Consider the following 27,142-nt stretch of genomic DNA (forward strand, 5'->3'; position numbering starts at 1 on the left):
CCTTGGATCAGATATGGGGTAGCAAATTTGCAAAGAAAAAAAAAAATTCCAGATGAACCCATACAACTTCAAAGAGAAAAAAGTCCCTTGAAGAAAACTGAAAAAGAGTTTTGGAGAAGCATGAAAGTGATGAGAAACCTGGGGGATCAGAGTTTGATTTACTTTGTTCTTGTATAGTCTGGGGATGTGGTGGAGAGGCAGTGTTGGGGAAGTAGGAAGTGCTCAGATCCCGTTTCCTTTGCCACTTTGGAGGAAATTGCCTCTACCTTCTAATGAACTACAGCTCCAGGGAATGAAGAGATCAAAACGTTGGCCAACGTCACTGGAGAATATAATGCAATCAAAGTGGTTTGGAAAAATGTCTTGTATATCTTTCATCGTCGTCTTTGGGGGTTAGATTTATCCTTCTTCCATTTTCTTCTTTGTGGAAAATTTCTCAAAGGGACCCAAGATTGAGTTCTGAGGATTGAGGCTTATTATATAAAAAGGAAAAAGGAAATTAAGATCCCATTTCTCTCTTCATTATTGTGCCCTTTAGGAATTTTTCTTACTGAAGGGGCCTTTCATCTATGCCTGCAGAAAATTATAAGGCTAAGCTACTTTATCATTCTGCTGGGCATCCTTTCCCATCCCCCTTCCCCTCCTCCATTTTAAAATGGTTTGGTCAGAAGAAATTGGGAAACTGCTCCATTTGTCGTAGCGTACAGCAGAATTTCTGAAGCTCTCGGAAAACCCTAACCTGATCAACTTTTATAAACAATAGAAATGATGCACAGAATACCAGTGGGAACTGTCAAATGATCTGAATGAGGTAACTCTGAGTTTAAAATTTCCAAGAAATAGCCTTTCATTGGCCTTGGCATCTGCTTCTCCCTACACGTTTTGAGAAAGAGTCAGAATGTGAAAATGAGAGGGTCTATATCACTGAAGAAAGCATTCAGCTGCCAGTAAAAGAAAAGTCCGACTGTGATGGTTTTAAAAAACGGGGATTATTTTTATCTCCAACAAGAAATCTGGAACTAGGCCCTTGCTAGAGCGACTTCACTTTCACTTTTCACTTTCATGCATTGGAGAAGGAAATGGCAACCCACTCCAGTGTTCTTGCCTGGAGAATCCCAGGGATGGGGGAGCCTGGTGGGCTGCCATCTATGTGGTCGCACAGAGTTGGACACGACTGGAGCGACTTAGCAGCAGCAGCAGCAGCGTTGTTTCAGAGGTTTGATGGTGCCAGGGCTAAGACTTAAGGGATCTCTTGGCATTTCTCTCATGGTTGTCACATGGCTACTCAAGCCATCATATATCCATGTAGGAAAGGAGGGTAGGAAGGCAGGAGGAACAGAAAGGTGGTACTTTTTTTTTTTTTTTTAATTGGGGAAAACAGTCACCTTCTAGATGTTTCTAGCAGAGATTATTGGCCAGAATGATGTCACACCCCAATCCTACATTCAAAGGATATTGGGAAAAAAGGGACTTTAGCCTTCTTAACTCTGTAGGAGCACCAGTTAGAGAACAAAGCTGGGAGTGTGTGTTGGTTCTTCCAATTTTCAGTTTTCCACGGAGACCCACAGCCTCGGGTCTGAGACATTCTTGTCTTCTGTTATGTTTCCCTGCTGTCCTTGCCAATTCATTTTAGTTTAGCACAAACCAGTCAGCTCAGTTTTTAGACCAGGTGAACTTTATCTAATGGATTTAACAAACATTTCTCTAAATGAGAACAGCACACAGTTGTATAGGGAACAGAGACATGCAAAGAAGACTGGGTGAGAAAAAAACATGTGGAAAAAACTTTGGAGGAGGATGTTCTTTACCTGGTTAGACATTGAAACATGTCTGCCTAAAGTACTCTATTGTCACTCTCCAAACAGGTGAAAGCCAGTCCTGGTGTGAAACAGTCAGAAGTGTACAGCTTTGGGGTACAGCAGGAAAGAATGTCCCCTAGGGACGCAGCAGAGGGGAAATTGGGCTCCTCTTTGAATTAGCTGAACTCAGAAGCCTCAGAGGCAATTGTTCACGCCTTCAAATTGTTCTTTGGAGGGCCCATTAGAGCATGATGGAAAAAGGACTCCACCAGAGCCCCAGAGAATGCTGAGCTGTGAGGAGGGCCAGGTAATGTTCCATCTGAATGTGGAAAGGCTGGCTCTCCATCAGAAAGGCTTTGTGGGAGTATGGAGAGTGGGCTGAACAAGCTGGTCATTTTCTCAATTGGGGAGGCCCTCTGGTGCTCTCTCTGCACCTGTGTGGCCATAGCTCTGCAACTCAGCACTTTCCTCAGCACCAGTGACTTCTGCACCCTGATGGTTGGAATTGTCCATCACCATAGCAACCTCAAGAATGGCTCCAAATGAGATCTCTCTGATCTTTGAGGATGCAGGTGTGCTTCTCTTTTCCTTTCCTTTCCATTCCCTTCTTTTCTTTTCTTCTTTTCTCCATGAGGCAGGGTAGGGCAGTGGTGAAAGGTGATAAAAGATAGAACTGGAATTAGTTGCTGAATTTGCCCACTCCAACAAGAAATGGCACATGCCTAGAGGCAGAGGTGAACAGATGGTGTGTGACTGATGGTAACTTGTATTATCAGCCTCCTGAAGCATCTGCCCTCACACAGATTCTCAGACCCTCTTAAAAGGAAGAGGGGATTTGCATTATGGCAACAGGAAATATGAGAAATGGGATTGCTCTCATAGGTAGAATTTTGATACATAAACAAGAAAATAAGAACTATGTTTTTCTGTTACTGCTCTCTCTTGTGCTTCCTTGTTTTTTCAGAAACAATCTGGTTTATGTGGAAAGATTCAACAATTCGATAAATTCAGCAAACTTTCATGGAGTGTCTTCTCTTTATTTTTATTTTATCTTTTATAACTCACCTCTTCCAACAGGAATTCCAGATAGATTACAATCAAGGGCATAAAAGATGAGACTGATAAAATAGAAAACCAGGACCGAAGAAAGAACAAAGCAAATATTCTAATCATGAGTGTTAACATGATGCTGAGGATTCAAATTTAACTTTGAGAATCCTAAACACAGGAACAAAATTTTAATATTCTTATTGATTTCTCTTGGAAATCAATTTTTGTTCTACTAAATTCTAAGAGAATTCTCTGGGGGAATTTGGATTTAGTTGACCTAGAATGACCTATCCTTCCTTCCCCTCCTCTCCTTCTTCTTCATTGTCATTATCACCGACATTTATTGAGAGTTATCTATTGAGTGAAACTTATTTATTGATACATTGAATATGCTAGACACTGTTCTAAGCACATCAGATATACCAGCTCATTCTTGAGATAATCCTGGGAAGTATATGCTAGGGTTATCCTCAGACTAGGTGGGAGAATTAAAACAGGTGGTGTCTTCCACATAACAGACTTGGTTCCTGGGCTACTATTCCTGCCAAGAAGACAGGTTCATCTGCTGAACCTAACACAAGGGTGCCCTTAAGGACCAAGACTAGCTTGTGCCATGGATCTGTTAAGCCATCCACATGCCCCTGGAGAGTCCCTCGCTTTCTAAGGAAGAAGAACACGGGGCTTTGCCTCAGTCAAGAGATCCTTGGCTGATGAGCTTGGCTGATGTCCTTGGCTGATGAACTTCAAACATTCTGGTCCCACTGCCAAAGTTGTTCATGTTGTGAAAGGAAATGCAAAAGGTTGTTTCTGGTCAAGGCCAGTTATGTCCTTTTTGGAGTAAGAACTGAGCCATCAAGGCACCTTTGAGGCATATGGTCCCATCTCATGGAAACTGAGCATTCCATGACCTGCTCAAACCAGTGATGGCTGAACTTCCTACAAGACCTCAGTTTCTCCAGAGTGCATTGCCCTGCCTCACTCATAGACGAGGGGGCAACAGATGCTGTTCCATCCCAGAAAATCCTCTGACATCCAACTCCAGCCATACGAGACAGGGTGACCTGGTGTAGGTGGCAGGCTTCCAGGATGAGCTCCAGAGGGCAGAGGGGCCTGTGGCCCTAAGTGGAAAAGTCTGTCCCCAAATATTTTTGCTTTAGATAACATGCCATTGGCGCCAGTGAAGGGCGACAGTGGTCTGAGCAACTCTTCACATTTTCCTTCTTTCTCTCACTTTTGCATAACAGAGTCCTCTCCTTAGGTCGTGTGGTTATGTCCTTCGAAGAATCTGGTTCCCTGTCTCTCTAAAGCTGCTGAATGGTACTTTCTTCTAAGTCAACACCCATCTTTCTCTGGCATTGTCCACACTTTGTAAGTGAAATAACCCTCCTCCCACAGCAGCAGCCTGGCATAGCGAGTGATTCTTCCCCTTCCAGATTCTTCCTCCCCCGCCCCCCACCTCCATCATGATTTGCATGGACATATCTGAAATTTGTCACATTCTGTTTCTCAAGCACTTATTATGTGGCAGGCATGGGACTAAGAGATTCGCACAATTTATTTATTGAAGCCTCCACTCTATAGTTAGAGTAGGATTATTGTCAAGTGTTCTCCCCTGGAGAATCTCAGGGACGGGGGAGCCTGGTGGGCTGCTGTCTATGGGGTCGCACAGAGTCGGACACGACTGAAGCGACTTAGCAGCAGCATTGTCATTTTACATAAGACAAACTGAGGTTCAGAGAGGCAGGGTCCTCTTTGGAGTCAGTCTCCAGGGTCCACTCCCATTTTGGCCACTTTACCGCTCAGGGTCCCTTAACTGATAAGTGGCAGAAATGGGATTGGACCCCTGGAGACTGACTCCAAAGCCTGGATTTGTGCCACTACGCAGACTACCTTCACCTTACGTGGTTCACTACAGTGCTGTGATGAAAAATTTAAACAAAATGGAACACAGAAGCCATTCCGCATATAGCGTCACACATTGCTTAAACACACAAAAAAGGCAGTTTTTAAAATTAACATTTTACTCTATGTTAATTATGAATATTAGGTTGTATTTACATAAGTTGTCTTTTAACTGTCTAAGACTGGATAGTTACTCCAGAAAGAAAATCTCTCAGGACTCAACATGAAAAAAATCCTTCTTAAATATTTTGTTAAAAATCATTTTGTGTTGCTGCCAAAGCAACAGAAAATAATTAAATTCCTTTGCATTTTATGATATAATTTACATAAGCAGTCATGCTATTGCTATCTGTAAATGTCAAGCATCCTAGTTTGGGCCCCCGGTGGTCACCTGTGTTGGGGTAATTATGATTTCAGTGTTGCAAGGCAAGGCTGAGTGATGACTTGGCAGTTCATTCAACACACAGGAGCTTCTGACTAATCCTTGGAAAGTGACAGTGTGGAATTGGACCCGGACAAGGTCCCATCAGCCCTAAGAGTCCTGAGAAAATGCAAAGAGAAGGATCTGCGGCCAGCTCTAGGTGACCGCCCTTTCCCAACCACTGCCTGCTCTGCAGCGGGTGTTCAGAGACCGACGTCTTTGGAGAAGGGAATGGCAACCCACTCCAGTATTCTTGCCTGGAGAATTCCACGGACAGGGAGGAAGCTGGTGGGCTACACCGCTTGTGCCCCACACCACGAGGTTCTGGGCAAGTCCAGCAACCTTTTCTTATTCTACCGCTGACTCCCAAATGTGAGACCTTGGACCATCCTATCTCTATCTGTACCTGGGTTCTTCCATCTTTATAAAAGTTCTTCTCCTCCTCCATGTTAGGAAATGGTAGGGTTTATTGTGTTTGTAGTTTTGGCCACACGGCAAGTGGGATCTCATTTCCCAGACCAGGAATAGAACCTGTGTCCCCCTCCATTGGAAGTGAAGAGTCTTAACCACTGAACTACCAGGGAAGTCCAGGAAATGGCTGTTTTGTAAAAGGCTTTGTGTTCACTGAGGAAGGGCTCTTTCCAAACAAAAGATAATGCATCCATGTCTACATTTTTCTTTAATGTTAGGGAAGTTATACTTTCCATTCTCTATATTCTAGGGAGTGTGGGAGTAAGTGGGAGGAGTTGGAAGGAGAAGAGCAAAAGGAACAGCCTCCAAATAGCTCAAGGACACAGAGAATAAAGTTTTTCTTGTTTCCTCCTGTGGGGCTTGCAATACAGCAAAAATGATCTGTCTTTGGGCTCAATGAAGGGGCCTAGGTCAGCCACACAGACCTTTATATATTTTATAGCCTTAATTGACTCCATTAAAGTTAGCCATATTAATCAACACTTCATTGGTGTGTAGGGAGAGCCAGATTTTTAAAGTGCTTTGAAACTTTCGCCATGCCAGCTGGTGATGGCTTGGTTGCTGGGGTCACATGTCATCATAAACCCAGAATCTAATACCAGGATGCTTGCTGGGATTTAACCACCGCTGTCCACTGGGAGACCCATGCAGCTTATGAGAGGTTCTTAAATCACAGGGAACAAAATTTTATGACTTGGAAAGAAGACAATGCAACCACTTTAAACCTGCTGCTTCCTGTTGGGAAGGAAATGAGTGGGGAACTCAGGAGCTCAGGGAAGTTTCAGTACCGATGACCATAAACCGTGAGGGTCCAGCCCAAGAAGAAACAATTTCCCCAGCGCCAGACCCAGGAGGAATGGAAAGAACAATGAAGGGAAGGGACTCTAAAGAAAGCTGTAAAACCAAAAGGAAAATTGGGAAAGGAAGTCCCTTGGGCAATTCATTAAAAAGAGGAATTAATTTCAGGTCAGACTAAGCTGCCTCAGGTCTTCTCTACTGAAATGAGGTGGCTGCTCAGGGCCTTCATCCATTTCTGCATCCCGATGAGGTCTCAGAGATCCCAGGCTTTCTGGATTAAGACTCACACTGCCACATCTGTCAGCCTATAGAGAGGTACAGTGGCTCAGATGGTAAAGAATCTGCCTGCAATGCAGGAGACTCGGGTTTGATCCCTGGGTTGGGTAGTGGAGAAGGGAATGGCAACCCACTCCAGTATTCTTGCCTGGAGAATTCCATGGACAGGGAGGAAGCTGGTGGGCTACAGTCCATGGGTTCCAGAGAGTCAGACATGACTGAGTGACTAACACACACATACAGACAGGGGATGAAGAGGAAGTCATAGAACAAGACAGTTTCTGGAGACCCATAAAGGGAGCCCAACAGAAGGCCCTCGGAGACCTTCATGATTCTGGTGGGAGACTTTTCTTTCAAATAGAAAATCTGACCTTAGCTTAGTCCCCTAATTTTGCAGATGGATTAATCGGCAACTTGTGGCTCACAGAGAGGAAAAGTTAAACAAACCCACAGAAACCAAACTGAAAAACAAAACAGACCAAAAAAACAGCTAAGGAAAGCAAGCTACAGTGAGACTGGGGCAGCGTAAGTCCTTAGGCTGCTTTTCTCTTCTGTGTGCTGTGAAGACTGCTGCTGCCGCCAAGTTGCTTCAGTCGTGTCTGACTCTGCGACCCCATAGACGGCAGCCCATGAGGCTCTCCCGTCCCTGGGATTCTCCAGGCAAGAACACTGGAGTGGGTTGCCATTTCCTTCTCCAATGCATGAAAGTGAAAAGTGAAAGTGAAGTCGCTCAGTCGTGTCCGACTCTTAGCGACCCCATGGACTGCAGCCCACCAGGCTCCTCCGTCCATGGGATTTTCCAAGCAAGAGTACTAGAGTGGGGTGCCATTGCCTTGGAAGCTAGAGACCAATTAATGTTTGTAATCAGCAAGATTTTGCAAAATCCTTTCTGAGGGTTCCTGGATACCTCAGGCTGCTGTGCTGCTCAAAATTTGATAGTTGAGGTTTCTTCTTTCTCTTGAAGGGTGAATGGATTGGGTCAGTATGGAAAGATAAGCAAAAAGAGGACATTGAAAAGTCTGGGTTGTCTTCAGATCGGGATGCAAGAAAATTCACTTAGTTCAGTTTTTCTTCCCAAGAGAGTAATCCATGATGTTTTCTCAGCTCAGAGCCAAGTTATGAGTTTAAATGACTTTTATTAAAGTATGTGTGAGAATGTTTAAAGTCATTAGTATATCCTAAGGCCACACATCATAAAACAAAACCAAGATGTCTAATAATACACAATTAAGGCAATAGAAAAAGAATGGCTATTCCAGAGCAGATAAAGGAGTATTTGAATAATCTGAACCTTTGTAAACAAATAAATCATCTTGCATCCTTGGGTGATAATAAAATTAGACAATAAACTGTAGGAATGGAGAATGTGTGTGATTGTACAGGACTAAAGGGAGAAATGAAGAAGACATTGGCACCCCACTCCAGTACTCTTGCCTGGAAAATCCCATGGACAGAGGAGTCTGGTAGGCTGTAGTCCATGGGGTCGCTAAGTCGGGCACGACTGAGCGACTTCACTTTCACTTTTCACTTTCATGCATTGGAGAAGGAAATGGCAACCCACTCCAGTGTTCTTGCCTGGAGAATCCCAGGGACTGGGAAGCCTGGTGGGCTGCCGTCTATGGGTTGGCACAGAGTTGGACACGACTGAAGTGACTTAGCAGCAGCAGCAAAGGGAGAAAAGGCTAGCTTGGCTTTGATCTTCATAAATGTTTTTAATGATGTTTAAAATCATAAGTGAAGAAATCTACTACTGGCAATTGGGTAAAACAAAGCCAGGGCAATAGGGGGAAAATGCCTGATATAAGGCTTTAAAAAAAAATAAAGACATAAGCTTTATTTGAGAAGAGGGACTGAGAAGCTGAAAATATCTTGTTGGCAAGCTGAAGCAGGTGGTGCAAGATTAGAAAGGAACACCAATGGCACTATCCAAAGTGAAGAGAAACTTCTGACTCTACCGCTCATGGGATACTAGGTTCAGAATTGATTTATTCATAGATGTATTCCTTCTGTCAATATTTATTAGTATCTGTGATATATCAGGCTTTGCTCTGGGCATAGAGGGCATCAGGGTAAGTAAGACAAATAAGGTCTTTGCTATCATGAAGCTTATGTCCTGTGGAGAGTAGGTTGAAAATAACTAAGTAAGCCCATAAACTGTCAAGATAAAACCAGATAATCTCTGTGAAGAAATGACAATTAGATGATGGGATAAAATGTGACTGGGGTTGGTGACAGGGATAAGGAGGTCAGGGAGGGACTCTCTAGGGAGGCGAGTGGCATTTGAACTCAGATCTGAATGACGAGAAAGAGTGGAGACCTTGGAGAAAGACGTTCTAAGCATCAGGTATGTACAGAGGTTTTGAGAAGGTCACAGGCTTACTGTGCTTAAGCAACAAAATAAGTTCCAGATCAAGATGGCAGAGTAGAGCATCCTGAGCTTGTCTCCTCCCATGGACACACCAAAACTGCATCTACAAATTAAACAACTCTTTCTGAGAACAACCTGAAAATTAGCAGAATAGAACAGATTTTCCACAACTAAAGATACAGAGAAAAGGTCACACCAGGATGGCTAGCAGGGACAGACACAATCTAGCCAGAACCCATCACCTCAGTGCAGTCACCCACAAACGGGAGGGATATCACAGTTGTGGAGGTTTCCCATGAGGAGCGAGAGGTCTGAGCCCCACATTGGGCTCCCCAGCCCAGGGAGCCCAATATCTGGCCTTGAAAACCAACAGGGGCTTATGTCTGGGAGAGCCCGAGGGCTGTGGGAAAGCAAGACTGTTTTAAAGGAGTCGCACACAAACTCACTCGCTCCAAGTCCCAGCACACTGGCAACAGCTGGAGAAGCACCTGGGTCACAGGAGACAGAGGTTAATTGATAATTATAAGCACATGCTGGAGGGGCAGGGATTTGCTGCAACTTTCTCTCTTCGAAAGTGGAAGTACTGGCATGCTCAGTCACTCAGTCGTGTCCGACTCTTTATGACCCCAGGACGGTAGCCTGCCAGGCTCTTCTGTCCATGGAATTCTCCAGGCAAGAATACTGGAGTGGGTTGCCATTCCCTCCTTCAGGGGATATTCCCAACCCAGGGATGGAACTCACATCTCTCGCATCTCCTACACTGGCAGGCAGGTACTTTACCACAAGCACCACCTGGGAAAGAAGTCCTGGAGGAGAACCTTTTTTTTTTTTTAAACTCTCCTTCCACATGAACCCAGAGACAAACACCAAGACATTATAATTAAAATGTCCAGAGTTAGAGATAAAGAGGCAGAGACTGGAGTGATGCTTCTACAAGTCAAGGAACAGTAAGGCTATGGGACAATCACCAACAATTTGGGAAGAGGCTGGCCCAGATTCTTCCTCAGGGCCCTCAGATGGAACCGACCCTGCTGACACCTTGCTTTTGAACTTCCAGTCTTGGGACTGTGAACCAATACATTTCTGTTGTTTTAAGCCACCCGGTCCGCAGCACTTTGTTCCAGCAGCCCTAGGAAACAAGTATACGGAGGTTAAGCCATTCGCCCAGAGTCCTACAGCTAGTGAAGCAGTGGGGGAAATGTAAGCCAGGTAAATTTCAGAGCTAATGCTCTGAGCCTCCCTCCCCTTGGTAACGGGTTCTGCAGCAGCGCTGGGTTTTACATTGCTGTGTGTGTTAAATCGCTTCAGTCATTTCTGACTCTGTGCGACCCCATGGACTGTGGCCCGCCAGGCTCCTCTGTCCTTGGAATTCTCCAGGCAAGAATACTAGAGTGGGTTGACGTTTCCTTCTCCAGGAGATCTTTCCAACCCAGGGATCAAACCTGGGTCTCCTGCATCGCAGGTGGATTCTTTACCACTGAGCTATCTGGGAAGCCTGGGTTTTATGTTGGAAGGACCCTAATCGGATTCAGGGATGCTCAGAAGGGGAATCCAAGTCGCTTTCTCTGCTCCTCTCCGCTTTGCTTTGCATTGGTCAGGGCTCAGGCTGGCCATAAACAGTTAAGGCGTAGACAGAGAAGTCTGAATTGGACCACGTGGTGGCAATGAAGGCGAGCCTGCCCCACTGTTGGACAAATGGTCACCCAGTGGCTCCCTGAATACCTGCTGGGACTCGGCTGGTGGTGGTGGGTGTGCGGGAGGCAAGTGGGTGCTGGGCTTGAAATCCTGCTGGGCCTCCTCTGGGACCCAGTGCCCCATGTCTTGGTTTCCTCGTGTAGAAAAGGAAGACGACCCAACCCTCAGTGTTATGGCACCAAATGTGACAGTGGACGGGACCATGCCAGGGCCGGACCCTAAAAGGCGAGAGAGAGCAAGCGGGAGCCCTCCTTTCTGTCCCTTCCCCGCAGGCACCACACGCCACAATTAGACACCGCGGGTTTTCTTTTTTCTTCCCTCTCCCTGGCTGTGTCTTAGCCAGTGACTTGGAAGCTCAAGTTTGGCTCTTAGTATGCTGCAGCCCTTCCCTATGCTTCCAAGTGGGATGATCTACATGAAAAATTAATCGTGTATTTTCTCTTTTTTTTTTCAAGTGGAGAAATTATTTAGGGCTTTGGGGAAGATGGGGCGGCTATTTGCTATGCAGCGGCTCATCCCCTTAGCCATCACCCCTGCCATGTTCAGCAAATGATTCTTCTATTCTCTTCCCGGCAGGTGGTCTCGCAGCTACATGTGTTCCGTGTATCCAGCCGGGTGCTCCGGGGAGCGCGACGTGGCGAGGACTGCTGTTTCTAATTACTGCAGAATCAGGAGGCAAAGGCGAGAAGCGCTGCCAGCCTGGTGGGCCGCTGTGGCAACAGACGGTCGCAGTTATTGGGTTCCTGGGGCTGGCAGGGCCTGGCTGCCTGACTGGTCACTAGGAAGTGAGGGTTTGCTTTTCCCCAAAACTCAACATCTGAATAATTGAAGGGGACACCACAATCAATCTATGCTGTAGTGTGCTCTTGGTTTTGCACTAAGTGCTGGGGCTGGGTGGAGGCAGGGGTGGAAAGGGGGTGGTGGAGAGTAAGGATAATACAAGTAGTAATGAACACAGCTCTGCCCTTCTAGAAGCTTCCATGATAGGTAGGGACCAAAGACAAAGTAGCTCAATTCATCCATCTAATGGCTTTATTGAGAGCTGCCCTTGTGGAGTTTATAGTCAGTGGGGAGAGAGAGAGGAATCCAATGTTATCACACATGTGCAGCTGCTAATAGTCAATGCAGTGTAAAGTCAGGAGCTAGTAGGGCATAAATGGGGACCTGGTTTATCCAGGGGTCAAAGGAGGATCTCCAGATGAAGGGGGGCTATAAGTTCCATCATGAGCATGGAAAAGAGAGGTTACTCTAAGGAAGTGTTTGGAAAGAATTAAAAAGCTGTGTGGACATATGCAGGGGTGAAGAACAGGGGTGTTAAAGATGACTAGATGATTTCTAAGTTTCCAACAAGAGTACCTGAAAATCAAAGATGCTCTTGTCAGACCGGGAGGTTGGGGGATGGGGAGTCCATTTGCAGGGGAAGCAGTATAGAATGGGGCTTCCCAGTTGGTGCTAGTGGTAAAGAACCCTCCTGCCAATGCAGGTAGATATAAGAGACACAGGTTTGATCCCTGGGTCGGGAAGATCCCCTGGAGGAGGGCATAGCAACCCACTCTAGTATTCTTGCCTGAAGGATCCATGGACAGAGGGGCCTGGTAGGCTGCAGTCCATGGGGTCTCAGAGAGTTGGATGCAGCTGAGCAAAGTAGCACACGTGCATGCACAGCACAGAATGTGGCAGCTCAGAGGGCAGAGGGAGGGACTGGAGGGTCTTCGGGAGACTGGGAGTCAAGTAGGGGCATGGTGTGACTTCTATGTGACAAGCATGCTGGGAGTGCTGTGTGGAGACAGACTATTGAGTCGGGGGAAGGCAGCAGAGGGAGCAGATAGGAGACTAAAGCAGTGATCCAGGTGAGGGGTGATGGTGATCTGGACTAGAGTGGAAGCTGGGGACGTAATGAGAAGAGGTTAGATTCCAGAGGAGTTTGAAGGCTGGGTAATTGCTAATGGATCTAGCTGACTTGTTTCTGGATCTTTTTGTTCAGTTTGTTGACAGAGGGAGTCTTATGGGCCCAGAGCAGCCTCTTAATGAACCAAGCAGAGAGGCAGAAGGGTAGGGCAAGTGGTACCGAGCAACACTCAGGCAAGCGAGTGAACTAAGCAAGACGTGGCGCGCGGTTGGACTCTTTCCTTCACTCGGGCCAAATCATTTAATGATGTTCGCAGGAGCCCAAGAGGGAGGGGTTGTTATTCCAGTCTTCCATTTAAAAAACAGGGGCTCAGAGAGATGAATCACTTGCCTAGGAAGACAGCTGGAAAAAAGGAAGAGACTGGATTTGACCTTTGGGATCCTGTCTGATTCTGAAGACTGTGCTGTAACTGCCAAGTCAGCCTCCCTGGGACATAAAGAGAAATGCCCAGGAGGAGGCAGGGAGAGGTGTAAGGTCCTGGAAGTCCCCAAAGGAATCTGAGGAATGGGAATGTGGCTAACAGGGCTGGTGTGAAGGAGAAGCTGGTAAAGGGAAGTGGGAGCTGCCTTTGCAGTTGCCAGGGGGACCTTGCTGCCCAGGATCAGGCTGCAAGGGAGAGACAAGGTTGGTCTGGCAAAGGATGGCAAGTGGCTGGAGGAGGGTTGGGAGGTGGGAGTGGGGCCAGAAGACTGTGGGCTCTGCAGTTAGAGGGACGCTGCTGGTCATTGCATCTTGGGCAGTTACCCTCTTGGAGCCTCCACTTCCCATATGATCATGGCAGCTGAAACTAAGTTATGTGTGTGTGTGTGTGTGTGTGTGTGTGTATGTGTAGGCTCAGTCATGTCTGACTCTCTGCGACCCCATGGACTGGAGCCCACCAGGCTCCTCTGTCCATGGGTTTTCCCAGGAAAGAATACTGGAGTGGTAGCCATTTCCTTCTCCAGAGGATGTTCCTGACCCAGGGATCGAACCCACATCCCCTGCATTGCAGGCGAATTCTTTAACACTGAGCCATCACCCGAGAAAGGCGAAATTAAGTTACACTGTGTTAAACCATCACCGCAAAAGTTCATTCTTCTCTGCGTTCCTTGTTCACCGTGGCCTGGCGTCAGGGCTACTGCGGCATGCCATGCTCAGGGTGCGCCAGAGTGACAGAGCAGCCCTGCTAGTGGGGACAGAGAGAGGGAGAAGGGAAGGGAGAGAGAGAATGAGACTGTCCTTGATCACTGTCCCAGTGAACGGGAGAAGAGTATTGGATTGGCCAAAAAGTTTGTTTGGGTTTTTTCAGACAAGCCAGACTGAACATTTGGCCAACCCAAATATAACCGCCCCCTGGTGAAAGGAAGTAAGTATTTGAGCCACACTGGTGGCTCAGTGGGTGAGGAATCTGCTTGCAGTGCAGGAGGCAGGGTTTGATCCCTGGGTGTGGAAGATCCCCTGGAGAAGGAAATGGCAACCCACTCCAGTAGTCTTGTCTGGAGAAGGAGGACAGAGGGGCCTGGTGGGCTAAAATCCATGGGGTCTCGAGAGTCAGACATGATTTAGCGACTAAACCACCACCATCATCTAGCCCCATACCTGCCTTGAGGGCTTCCGAAGCCCTTCCCACAGCATCCTGGCGCGTGGTGAGAGCCCCAGATGGAAGCCACTGCGGTTAGTAACGGGCTGCAGTGCCCTGAAGGGCAGTTGGCTGGTTGCACCTAGGAAGAGCTCCATCTCTCTCATGGAGTAGCTTGTCTCTGCAAAGGTGAAAAAGCAGTGGAGCCAGGGGCTTGGTTTTTGAGCACCAGCCCCTGGGTGAGCAGAGATCCCGCCCCTCCCCGACAGCCCCGTGGCCTGGCCTGCCTCCGGCCTCAGGACATCTTGAGCTCCTCCTCTGCGGTTTGTATCTCGGTTCACATCTTTCCTTTCCCCCTCAGTTCCTCTCTCCTCCAGGGACTCCCCTGCTCTTCTGCATATATTTGTCTTCAAAATTTTAACAGAAATTTAAGTCTAAATCTTCTATAAACTGATTTTGGTCAAGAGCTCTAGCTAGTCACGTTGCACTGGAGTAATGATTCCTTACTTTCAAGAGTGCAGAATGGGGAGAACTTTGCCTCCAGCTTGATGTCTAATTGAAGAAAAGAAAACGTGACGAGATGAGGCACTTTCAGCTTTCACAAACCCAGGGAGTCATCTCTGAGTGGGCCCATCACCGTCGTTTCTGCTTACAGTGAGTATATGGCCTCGCACTGTGGTCCTAGGGTGGATACTGTACACAGATTCACACGCACACAAAATTGGGATGGGCACAGTCTAACTAGGAATTCACAGTTTAAAAGAATCACACCACTGCTGCTTAGACATCCATCGGGGTGCATTTTATCCAGCCTTGAAGTGGTAGCTGAGAAAGGACATTTTTACTTACCTGGGAGGGAGGAGAAGTAGGAAGATTTGGTAAGTCAGGGATGGAAGGAGGAGAAAGAACCAATTAGGAGAAGATAATGCCCACGATTGGCTTTAATTTTTGCCTAGACCACAGATTTAGTGATTCTCAAAGTGTTTTTTCTCTCTTTTTTTTTAATTTTGGCCTTACAACATCCTTGAGAAGTAGAAAGACCTGGTATGTTTATATGTATTTTCATGCACAAGATAAGTGAAGTTCAGTGAGATTAATGATTGAGTTGAAGACACAGTCAGTAAATGAGAGAGGCCAATATGGTTTGACTCTTTGCTACATGTCATTTTTTTTAATTGCTACAAGTAGCCTCTAGAAGATGAACATAGGTTTTATTTTATTTATTTAACTTTTAATGGGTCATTTAAATTTTATTCTCCATATATTTATAAATATTCTGTTATGAACACATTATTTTTATAATTGGAAAAATTAGTGCAGAGAGATAATGGGTCATTATCCTTTTAATAATGTTGTTATTCTTTAGTCGCTTCAATAGTGTCTGACTCTTTTGCAACCCCATGACCTGCAGCCCACCAGACTCCTCTGTCCACAGGAATCTCCAGGCAAGAATACTGGAATGGGTTACCATTTCCTCTTCCAGGGGATCTTTCCAACCCAGGGATCGAATCCATGTCTCTTGTGTCTCCTGCATTGACAGGCAGATTCTTTTTACTACTGAGCCACCATTCTTTGGGGAAGCCCCAAAGAATACTAACTAGTACCTAAAGCTCATGTATTAATAAATCTTGTCAACATCTCTGTTTGTAAGATGGTGGCTGCAGCCCTGGAACAATGAACCTAAGCTTAACTGAAATAATTGATTGCAAATGGCACCCTACTCCAGTACTCTTGCCTGGAAAATCCCATGGACGGAGGAGCCTGGTGGGCTGCAGTCCATGAGGTCGAGAAGAGTTGGACACGACTGAGCGACTTCACTTTCACTTTTCACTTTTATGCTTTGGAGGAGGAAATGGCAACCCACTCCAGTGTTCTTGCCTGGAGAATCCCAGGAACAGGGGAGCCTGGTGGGCTGCCGTCTATGGACACGAGTAAAGCGACTTAGCAGCAGCAGTAGCAGCAGCAGGGTCAAAAGTTAGCCTCCACTAAATTTGCTTTCTGTTACCTTCATACCTCAACAAAATCATTGGAACCTACCTAAAATTCCTAAGGAAGAAAGAAACAATGGTTCCTCAAAACCTTTGTTCAAAAAAATCTCTAAGACCTCTACATTTACACGATAACCTTTTAATAATGCTTCTGTGATGTGGGAAGAGGGGGGTAGATTGGTGGAAAGCATTGAAGGTGGTGGTGAAGGTAAAGGGATTGGGTCAATCAGTAGAGAAGTAAGTAGGGAGGCAGGAAGAGAAAGGTCTGCATGCAGGGCTTGAGGAAGAATTAGGGTTTGAAGTTATTTCCAAAGCAACATCTTGTAAGGTGAGAGGAAGTGTTTCTGAGGCGTGTTGTGGTGAGTTATGAATTGAATCACTTTTAATAGACAGTCATCCCTCAGGATTCGTGGGGGATTGATTTGAGGGCCCACAAGTCCATAGATACCCATGTCCCTTCTACAAAACAATGGACTACAGTGAATACAGCCACCCCTGTGTGACCTCATGAGTCACAGCCATGGATCAATCAAGCTTGGATCAAAATTTCAGGTCTGAAACCCATGGACACAGAGGGCGGACTGTACTTTGCGAGATACAAGTGAAGATGAGCAATTCCCTTTTAGTTACGTGTGGGCCCTGCACGCTGAGATTTTGTATGTGGCTCTTTACGTGGACTGATTGTGTAGAGCTCTGGGTTTTATTAGGGTCACACTGATGTTTTGTGTTTGTCCTCAAAGTTCTGGGGAAGCAGGTGGAAGGACAGGCAGATGAGTGTGGTCGAATTGATCCATTCCCTTCTTAGTTCTGTCCTAGAATTCTTTATTTTAGTTTTTCCATGAGGAAAAATTTAAATCTGCTTAGACTTTCCTTAAGGAGGTAAAGCCTGCAATGACTTTTCTATAAAGTGAGTATATTTCTGGCTAGGGGTTAGGATGTACATGGATGGGCCCTAAATTTCCCTTGTAAACAGCTCATCATTTTAATACTAAAATAAGAACTCCGGTGTACTACTTCATAGATAATAAAATTGAAGCACATGATCCAACCCCTAAAAATATATTTAGGCTGCTGCTGCTCTTAAGTCGCTTCAGTCGTGTCCGACTCTGTGCGACCCCATAGACGGCAGCCCGCTAGGCTCCTCTGTCCCTGGGATTCTCCAGGCAAGAATACTGAAGTGGGCTGTCATTTCCTTCTGATGTTATTTGGAAGCCAGCATTATCATCTTCATTAAATAACTAACTTCCTGAGTAAGCATTTCACAGGCCCGGTGACCCTTTGAGGTCAAGCTCCTCTTATCTCCATCTTAGAGATGAGAAGAGTAAGGTCACTCCCTTGCTTATAGTTGCACAGGTAATAAGATAGAGTGTCCCAAACTAGCCCACCTGTCTGCAGAGCCCACACTCTGAATGCCTACCTCGTACCTCAGTTACCTTGTATCAACAAGTTACCTTGTCAATAACCCAGTTAACTACTCATTGATCTACACTCGATGAGGTCACTGATTAGTTCTGTCTACTAGTAGGACCATTTCATTATCTCTGGAGAAGGCAATGGCACCCCACTCCAGTACTCTTGCCTGAGAAAGCCCATGAACAGAGGAGCCTGGCTGGCTACAGTCCATGGGGTCGCAAAGAGTCGGACACGACTGAGCAATTAACGCTGCAGCGCCAGCAGGACACATTTACTGAAACTGCTGTAATATACATAACCCAATCGAGAACTTTTTTAAAAAAAGGTCCATTGGTAGGTTAATGAATCACTTTTAGATTAATTAGGATTTGCTAATTAATTTAAAATCAAACCCCTGCCTTCAAGGAACTTAGAACCTAGTGAAAATGGCAGATGATAAATAATTGCCAAAAAGAAACATACAGTTACAGATTCTGAGAGTGGTTAGTTCTTTGAGGGTGAGTTTCGGTAGTGGGGATGGATGGGGAGAAAACAGAGTGGCCGGAAGCAGTAGCTGCATCAGAGTCTGTCATCCATCCATGCAGAAGTTATGCATGTCCTGTAGGTGGACGGCATTGTGTCAAGTGCCACAGAGGGGAGGAAGATGAATAGGAGATAGCCTTGCTTTCAACAGGAACTCAGGGGAGGAAACACAGGCATACAAATAACCATAAAAACATGAATGGAGATGACATGATGGTAGTGATGATTAGAAGAGCTAATGTTTCTTGGCACAGCTTGAAATACTCTACATGGATAATTCATTAATCCTTAAAACAATCCTATGACATAAATACTATTATCTGCAAATAGAGGGAGAGGACATGGAGAGCAGTTGAGCATGGGTACGTCTCAAGTTTGACTCGGGGCCAGGAGATGAGGCGATGGAGGCTGACTTGAAGGGATGACTAGAAAATGGCACAGAGGGGAGGATAAGATGTGATGAGTATTCAGAGAAGGGGGAGCAGACTTCTGGCTGAAGGAATGTGGAGAAACCTCCTGCAGGAGTGGGTATTGGATGTGGGCCTTGAAGGATGGGGAGAATTCAGCAGGCAGATCCTGGGCTGCAGAGAGAGTCAGGGTGTGTGATGGATGTGGGGGGCTGGGCACAGATCTCCCAGGTGACTGTGTAGGGCTTTGGTTCCTACACCCAGCAGTGCTTCAGCAGCCTGAAACTTTTTATAAGTACAGATTCCTGGGATCCACCCCCAGTAAGTCTCAGTTAAGTTTGACTCAGGCCTGGGAACACTCATTTTTCTTTTTTTTTTTTTAATTTTATTTTATTTTTAAACTTTACATAATTGTATTAGTTTTGCCAAATATCAAAATGAATCCGCCACAGGTATACATATGTTCCCCATCCTGAACCCTCCTCCCTCCTCCCTCCCCATTCCATCCCTCTGGGTAGTCCCAGTGCACCAGCCCCAAGCATCCAGTGTCGTGCATCGAACCTGGACTGGCGACTCATTTCATACATGATATTTTACATGTTTCAATGCCATTCTCCCAAATCTTCCCACCCTCTCCCTCTCCCACAGAGTCCATAAGACTGTTCTATACATCAGTGTCTCTTTTGCTGTCTCGTACACAGGGTTATTGTTACCATCTTTCTAAATTCCATATATATGCATTAGTATACTGTATTGGTGTTTTTCTTTCTGGCTTACTCCACTCTGTATAATAGGCTCCAGTTTCATCCACCTCATTAGAACTGATTCAAATGTATTCTTTTTAATAGCTGAGTAATACTCCATTGTGTATATGTACCACTGCTTTCTTATCCATTCATCTGCTGATGGACATCTAGGTTGCTTCCATGTCCTGGCTATTATAAACAGTGCTGCGATGAACACTGGGGTACACGTGTCTCTTTCCCTTCTGGCTTCCTCAGTGTGTATGCCCAGAAGTGGGATTGCTGGATCATAAGGCAGTTCTATTTCCAGTTTTTTAAGGAATCTCCACACTGTTCTCCATAGTGGCTGTACTAGTTTGCATTCCCACCAACAGTGTAAGAGGGTTCCCTTTTCTCCACACCCTCTCCAGCATTTATTACTTGTAGACTTTTGGATCGCAGCCATTCTGACTGGTGTGAAATGGTACCTCATAGTGGTTTTGATTAGCATTTCTCTGATAATGAGTGATGTTGAGCATCTTTTCCTGTGTTTGTTAGCCATCTGTGTCTTCTTTGGAGAAATGTCTGTTTAGTTCTTTGGCCCATTTTTTGATTGGGTCATTTATTTTTCTGGAGTTGAGCTGTAGGAGTTGCTTGTATATTCTCGAGATTAGTTGTTTGTCAGTTGCTTCATTTGCTATTATCTTCTCCCATTCTGAAGGCTGTCTTTTCACCTTGCTAATAGTTTCCTTTGATGTTCAGAAGCTTTTAAGGTTAATTAGGTCCCATTTGTTTATTTTTGCTTTTATTTCCAATATTCTGGGAGGTGGGTCATAGAGGATCCTGCTGTGATGTATGTCAGAGAGTGTTTTGCCTATGTTCTCCTCTAGGAGTTTTATAGTTTCTGGCCTTATGTTTAGATCTTTAATCCATCTTGAGTTTATTTTTGTGTATGGTGTTAGTTAGAAAGTGTTCTAGTTTCATTCTTTTACAAGTGGTTGACCAGATTTCCCAGCACCACTTGTTAAAGAGATTGTCTTTAATCCATTGTATATTCTTGCCTCCTTTGTCAAAGGAACACTCATTTTTCAAAGCACCTGCATGTCTTCCCCTTGGATGAGTGTTTTGGAAGTGTTAGTGGACCCATCACATGGGATAGTTGCTTGAGGCAGGGTGTGGCTAGATTCTGCATGGTGTGCACTTGGGACTTCCGAGTTTGCTTTATAAAGTGAGAGTCAGCTAAGAAGACTCATCAGTGGAGCCAGGCTCCAGGAAGGTCAGTCTGATCCAGAATGCTGGGATCAGGTTCCCTTAGGAACCTGAAGGCAAGAGGACTAGTTAGTGGTTAGTTAATTGTCTGTGTAAGAGGTGCATGGTCTGAGGTGGTGGCAGTGAGTGTGACCTGAGAGCCCAGTGAGTCATGGGACAGTTACTAGGATTTGGTACCAGATTGGATGGGGAGGGGATGGAGAACAGCCGGGCAGTGCCATGTCAGGACCCAGGGGCTGGCCCAACACAGTGTCTTTAGTGAAGTTTCTACTCCACAAGGGGAGATGAGGGACGAGTTGGTCGATCAGAGGCCTGGCCTCCTCATGGGAGTAGAGTCTGGTCTAAACCCTTCTCTTCACTATGTCTCTAAGGATTCTCCCTGGAAGAGGCTTTCCAAATATCTTAGAAACTCAGTTAAAAAGTGAAAGTGAAAGTCGCTCAGTCGTGTCCAACTCTTTGTGACTCCATGGACTATATAGTCCATGGAATTCTCCAGGCCAGAATACTGGAGTGGGTAGCCTTTCCCTTATCCAGGGGATTTTCCCAACCCAAAGATCAAACCCAGATCTCCCGTATTGTGGGTGGATTCTTTACCAGCTGAGCCACCAGGGAAGCCAAATCCTCTAAGCTGAAAGGACAGGTTCTTTAGTTGTTAAAATAAGAAAGGAAGGTAGATACAGGAATGATGATGCCATCAAGACCAAGACAGAGGGAAGACCTACCTGCTGAGTGATTTGTTTTGGCCCAGAAATAATCATACAACAGTTTCAGTCAAATAGCAATAAGATCAACAATACTCACAATGAGAGCGACTGGGCACCAACTCAGGGATAAAGACTGAGTTAGAAGCTTCATCTCATTTAACTCGTGCACTGGGCCCGAGCAATCCTGACTGGAGTCTTCTTAGGTCGGGTTATTGGATGAAGAACATCCCTGGTGGTCCAGTGGCTAAGACTCCACACTCCCAATGCAGGGGGCCCAGGTTCGTTCCTAGTTGGGGAATTAGATCCCACAAACTGTGACTAAGAGTTGGCATGCTAAAGAGCCCACATGCTGCAACTAAGATTGAAGGTCACACATGCCACAACTAAGACCCAGTGCAGCCAAATAAATAAATCTTTTTTAAAAAATGATTAAAAAAAAACAAAAAACTGAGGCTTAGATAAAACCCCTTCAAGGTCCCACAGCATGTGAACGGCACGGCCAAGATGCCATGTGAGCCCTGGTGGGGCCATGCTGCCTGAAATGGGCTGCTGCCTAAGAAGGGTATGAGGATAAGATAGAGAGGAAAGAGCACTGGGTCTGGAGCCAGAACACCCAGGGCCCAATCCCAGCTCTGGTGAGTTGCTCCAAACTACTTTTGTTCTTACCCAGCCTCAAGGGGTGGTTGTAAGGCTCAAACGAAATAGAAGAGACATCAAGAATGCAAGATGTCCTTCTACCTATCTCTGCAGGGAAAAGCCACCATGCTAACACTTAAGAATTTAAAGGGCGCAGTCTCAGTGGAGGGTGGGAGAGACAGGTGTACATAGATCCGTTCTGCTCAGCAATCTCTGTGGGCCAGCTCTGGGCTTGGAATTGTGCCTCGTAGGCATCAAAAGATTCCTGATGATTGGTCCTTATTTGAAGGAGCAGAGAAAGTACACGAAATATGAAAGTCAACACTCCACCCCTGCAGCATGAGGAACAATGAGAATGAATAGTACGGTGGAGACGTCCTTTTCCACGAACTTCAAAACCTGGGAGGTGGCTGGATCAATAGACCATCATTTTGAAAAGAACTGAAGGGCAGGAATATGATGATTATTAGTAGGGTGCCTGGATATGCTAGATACAAATCATATTAACAATGAAACAATTTCCTTCCATCCCAAGATAACTGGTTTTGGCTTGGAGGCAACAGAAAGTGGATTTAGAGAAATATGGAGGGTCAGTGGAGAAATAACTCTTTAGTTTCTTCTGAATTCTAACCTGGGGAGCCAGCCCATGTACGAGTTCCCCTAAACTACAGAGGGGACAGAAAAGGAGGAGAAAAACTGCCTCTCAGTTGGAATTTGCTTGAGAACATGGCTGAGTTTGCCCCCTTTTCACTCAAGGTGAAATTCTTCCATTGAGGCAAGGTTGTCCTGGGGCTCCTAAGCGGTGGAGGAAGAATGTTTATTGATTGAGTTCATGCATTTTACAAGGGCAGAAATGCCCTGGATTACTCTGAATCTATTTTGGTGTGTAATTGTTTCTTATAAGTAAGTATTGTGTTTTTCAGCATCAGCTCCACGTAGCCTGCACGCATGCTTAGTCGCTCAGTCGTGTCTGACTTTGCGACCTTTTGGACAGTAGCTCGCCAGGCTCTTCTGTCCATGGGATTCTCCAGGCAAGAATACTGGAGTGGGTTGCCATGCCCTGCTCCAGGGAATCTGCCTGGCCCAGGGATTGAACCCACATTTCCTGTGTCTCCTGCATTGGCAGGTGGATTCTTTACCTGCTGAGCCATCAAGAAAGCCCCTCTGCATAGCCTGGTACTCTTCAGTTGCCTCAGGCATGTATTTTGTTTTTCTAAACAAGAAACCAAGAAAAGTTAGGGGAGATGTGTAAGCCTCTTCCTCTGCAGGTTCCCTTCCCCGAGCCCCGTCCTGATCCAGCGGTGAAAGCTCTCTTCCGCAGCCTCTTACTACCAGATACCGCCTGAGCTTGGGGTTGCTGTGGTGTATGCCAGAGCTGCTTATTTATCGTGCACCATCTGGCTGGTATATGAGTATGGGGACTTGTCAGATGGGGTTTATCTCACCTCACCAATAAATGCAAAACTGTTATGCCTCTGTGTGTTGTGATTTGTAGCACTCAGGGTTGATAAGACATCTACAAGACTGTAGGATCAGATCTGCCCACCTGGTACTTACATGATTCTTTACAGTTTGGGTGTGAGTCTTGACTCTCTTCATCAACCATTTATTGAACACCTACCATGAGCCAGGCACCATCCTGCTGATCTAAAAAAGCGGAAAGACACCCTTAGCTCTTAAAAGCCCAGAGTCTGGAGGGGAAGACTGACACAGAAACATGCAGTTGCAGTACAAAGAAGTCGGAGATGGACATGAAGCTGTCCCGGGGCAAGTGGACACCTGCTTCTGAGGGTCAAGAAAGGCTTTCTAGAAGAGGAAGAAGATCATTTCTCTGGATTTTAAAGGAGCTTCTCACGTGGTCTAGGTTGGAGACCCCTCCCTAAGGTTACCCTGTGTGGGAGGGGAACGACACAGACTGAGTGAGGGGGATCTCGAGCAAAATTGGGGCTCTGTGATAGGAGACAGGGAAATGCATGCCAGGCAGGCAAAACCGGGAGCAGAGTTTTACGTCTTGAATTCTCAATAAGATGTGAATTCCTTGAGCTGGAAACCTGGACCATGGGCTGGTCTTTTTTTTTTTTTAAGTATTTTTGTTTTATTTTTTCTATTTGGCTGCGCTAAGTCTTCACTGCGGTGCACGGACTTTCTCTAGTTGCCGCAAGTGGGGGCTACTCTTCGTTGCAGCGCGAGGGCTTCTCATTGTGGCGGCTTCTCGTTGCAGAGCGCTGGCTCTAGAGTGCTGGCTTCAGTAGTTTCAGTAGTTGTGGCACATGGGCTTAGTTGCCCGGTGGCATGTGGGATCTTCCCAGACTGGGGATTGAACCCATGTCTCCTGCATTGGTAGGCAGATTCTTTACCACTGAGCCACCAGGGAAGCCCCGCCATGGTTTTGTCTTGACTCCGTGACGTAAACACTTGCTGCAGAATCAGCCTGGTCTTCTGACACAGTGTGGGGCCACCTGAGAAGCAGCCATCAACAGCGACTTGGCTGAGAAGAGGCTGGGGAGTCGTCCTTGAAGTCTAACCTTCTTGGTCTCTCACTGGCTCTCCCTTTGTGCCCTAGGGGCAGTAAGCTCTTTGAGCCTTTCCACCAGGGGGCGCTCTCACTGTCCCGCCGAGGGGCTGCTGTCTCTGGAGACTTAGCGGTATCCACATCTGATCCTCACCACCTCCTCCAGCCAGATAGGGCCGGTCATAGCCACATAGAGAACCCCCTTAGTTAGAGTTAAAACGTCTTCTGAAGCACGGAAATTGCTGCTGTAAGGAGCTGCAGACACGCCCTTGTCGTTAATTAAAGTGACAGGAAACTATTCAGCCCCCAGCTCTGAGTTGTCTTTTAACAAATGATGGAGGAATTCAGGGTTTTCACACTTCATGACTCAAGGTGGACAGGGAAGGAGAGTGGGCTGGGAGTGCAGCAGAGATAAACTCTTGGAGCGGGGAGGCCTTTGGAAGCAGCCTTTCAGCAGCCAAGGTCAGAGCCAATGTCATGGATGACCCAGGGTCTTTAGTGCCAATTCCAGGGGTTCCTCCGTTAAGGGAGTCTGCACCTGAGGGGAAAGCTCTAGATCATGGGCTGGGAAACTGGAAGTCAGGGCCCAGCTCTGCTTGAGTCCGCGGAGCCACTTGGGACAAGTCACTGTGTCTCAGTTTCCTTGTCATGGACTGGTTGACCCATGAGGAGAGTTGTGAGGGTCACTCAGGATTTTTGGTGCTCACAGCTTCATCTGTTTCTCCGTCTGTAGATGAGAAAATTTGGCTTAGTCTCAAGGACTATTCCAGCCCCAAAATCCAACTGCTATTTCAAAAAATGAAAAATGATGATACAAATAGTTCACATCATTATTGCTGTTGTTATTTCAAACTGTCAGCTAAAGATCTTGATAAGGTACTAACCACCCTGCTTTTTCTTCTCCAGTGGCCAGTTCTTAGCCAGAGGAAGCTAGGCAGCTGAAAACTGATGGCCAGCCAGTGGAATGGTTCCAAGAAACCTGCATGGAAAGGAGACTTCCACAACCAATTGAATCATAAAGGAGACTGCCAGCATATCCCCCTGACAAGTTACTGCAACTCATTTTAACAGCAAAAAGAATATTTTTGGTGAAGAATGGATACTACGGTAAAAAAAAAAAAATAATAATCATTTGGCTTTTGGCTAGATCAATTAAAAAAAAACACATCCTCTAAGTGTGGTCTCATGTGGGGTTATAGAGAGGGGAAAGACAAGGTCTCTTACACTCCTGCTGGGAAAGCAGAGCATCTGAGCTTGAGGCATGCAATAAAAGTAAGTTAGCGGCCTCCCTGATGGTCTAATGGTTAGGAATCCACCTGCCAATGCAGGGAACACAGGTTTGATCCCTGGTCAGGGAAGATTCCACATGCCATGGGGCAACTAAGGCTGTGAGCCTCAACTACTGAGCCCACGCTCTAGAGCCTGTGAGCCAGAACAAAGAGTAGCTCCCAACTGCTGCAACTAGAGAAAGCCTTCTTGTAGCAGCAAAGATCCAGCCTGGCCAAAAATAATTTTTTTTTTTAAAAGACAAGTTAAATGAGAATATAGTGAAAAGTCCATGGACTTATAAGTGTTCTGTGGCTAGTTGGTGAATGGTTGGCTGGTGGAGAGGGGTCTGTGAGGATGGGAACAGAGGTGTTGCTGGGAGTCAGGTTCACGAAGCTTGATTTTTAAGGACAGCAAGAAGCTGCGGTGGCAACCTTGCTAGGTCCCCATACCCAGAGGTCCAGGCCGCTGATGAAGAAGGGAGGTCACATGGGCTTCATTAAACCCAGAGAACTCATTCCTCCTGCCCCCTTGTAACTTCTACTTCACAGAGTTCACTCTGGGCCTGGGAAGATTTTGAGATCTTCTACTAAGTCTTTCAAGAAAGTAAGCCCTCTGGTTTAGGAAGTTGTTTGTCAACTATGGGAAAATTGCCTAACTGTACCTTCACGGCTTTCTCCTGGAATGCATAGAAAGCGTTGTGAAAAGAATGCTGCATTCAGAGGTCTGGTGGCTCAACCTTTGGATCTCGGACAAATCACTTAAACTCTCACGGTCTCAGTTTTCTCATTTGTAAAATGGGTTAATTCTTGCAGGCAGTGTGAAGCTCTGAAGTCAAAAGAACATATTCTATGCTGAAGAGCTTTGTCAACTTTAAAGTTGTTGTGAAAACTGAAAAATGCTGTCTGATGTACCTCTCCCCTGACTAGTGCGTTGAGCTCCGTTTCCTTGTCTGTAAAACCGAGATCATAAGAGTGCCTGTAGTGTGGGGTCATTCTGGCGCTGAAGCCACGCACTGCTTGTGATGTGTCTGGTACGGGGCCGGCTCCTGGTGCGAGCAGAACCCATGTTTGTTCTTCCTCTTCTAAAGATGCAAAGCTCTGTCACCAGGAAAGTTTGAAGCCTTGTTAGCAAAAGATTCCATTATAAACACTCTGGTGACTGTCACCTCTGGAGAGGATCTAAGAATTAAAGCAACCTTAGGTCACCTGTCCAGTCCAGCAATTCACAAGCAGATAGAGATCCTTAAAGAGACAGCTCAAGCCCTCTAGCAAACTGTCATGCAGACAGCAGTCTATTCTGACCTCCCCTTCCTCCTTTCTGGGCTTCCAATCAGGGCCGGTGAGGTTGTTTAGTCGCTCAGTCGTGTCTGACTGCGACCGCATGGACTGCAGCCTGCCTGGCTCCTCTGTCCATGGAATTTTTCAGGCGAGGATACTGGAGTGGGTTGCCATTT

The 27,142-nt window shown here is 46.1% G+C and overlaps 2 long non-coding RNA genes across 2 annotated transcripts; both read left to right on the plus strand.

The window, feature by feature from the left end:
- The first annotated feature begins 10,155 nt into the window (after positions 1 to 10,155).
- On the plus strand, positions 10,156 to 11,627 carry LOC129620641 (uncharacterized). The gene is made up of 2 exons (XR_008698626.1): positions 10,156 to 10,294; positions 11,357 to 11,627. It is a non-coding gene; the product is annotated as an uncharacterized LOC129620641 (long non-coding RNA).
- A 3,134-nt stretch (positions 11,628 to 14,761) lies between these two features.
- LOC129620642 (uncharacterized) lies at positions 14,762 to 26,507 on the plus strand. Its single transcript, XR_008698627.1, has 3 exons — positions 14,762 to 14,901; positions 25,327 to 25,527; positions 26,238 to 26,507. It is a non-coding gene; the product is annotated as an uncharacterized LOC129620642 (long non-coding RNA).
- The last annotated feature ends 635 nt before the right edge of the window (positions 26,508 to 27,142 follow it).

Source organism: Bubalus kerabau, chromosome 10 (assembly GCF_029407905.1).
Source record: "Bubalus kerabau isolate K-KA32 ecotype Philippines breed swamp buffalo chromosome 10, PCC_UOA_SB_1v2, whole genome shotgun sequence".
NCBI lineage: Eukaryota > Metazoa > Chordata > Mammalia > Artiodactyla > Bovidae > Bubalus > Bubalus kerabau.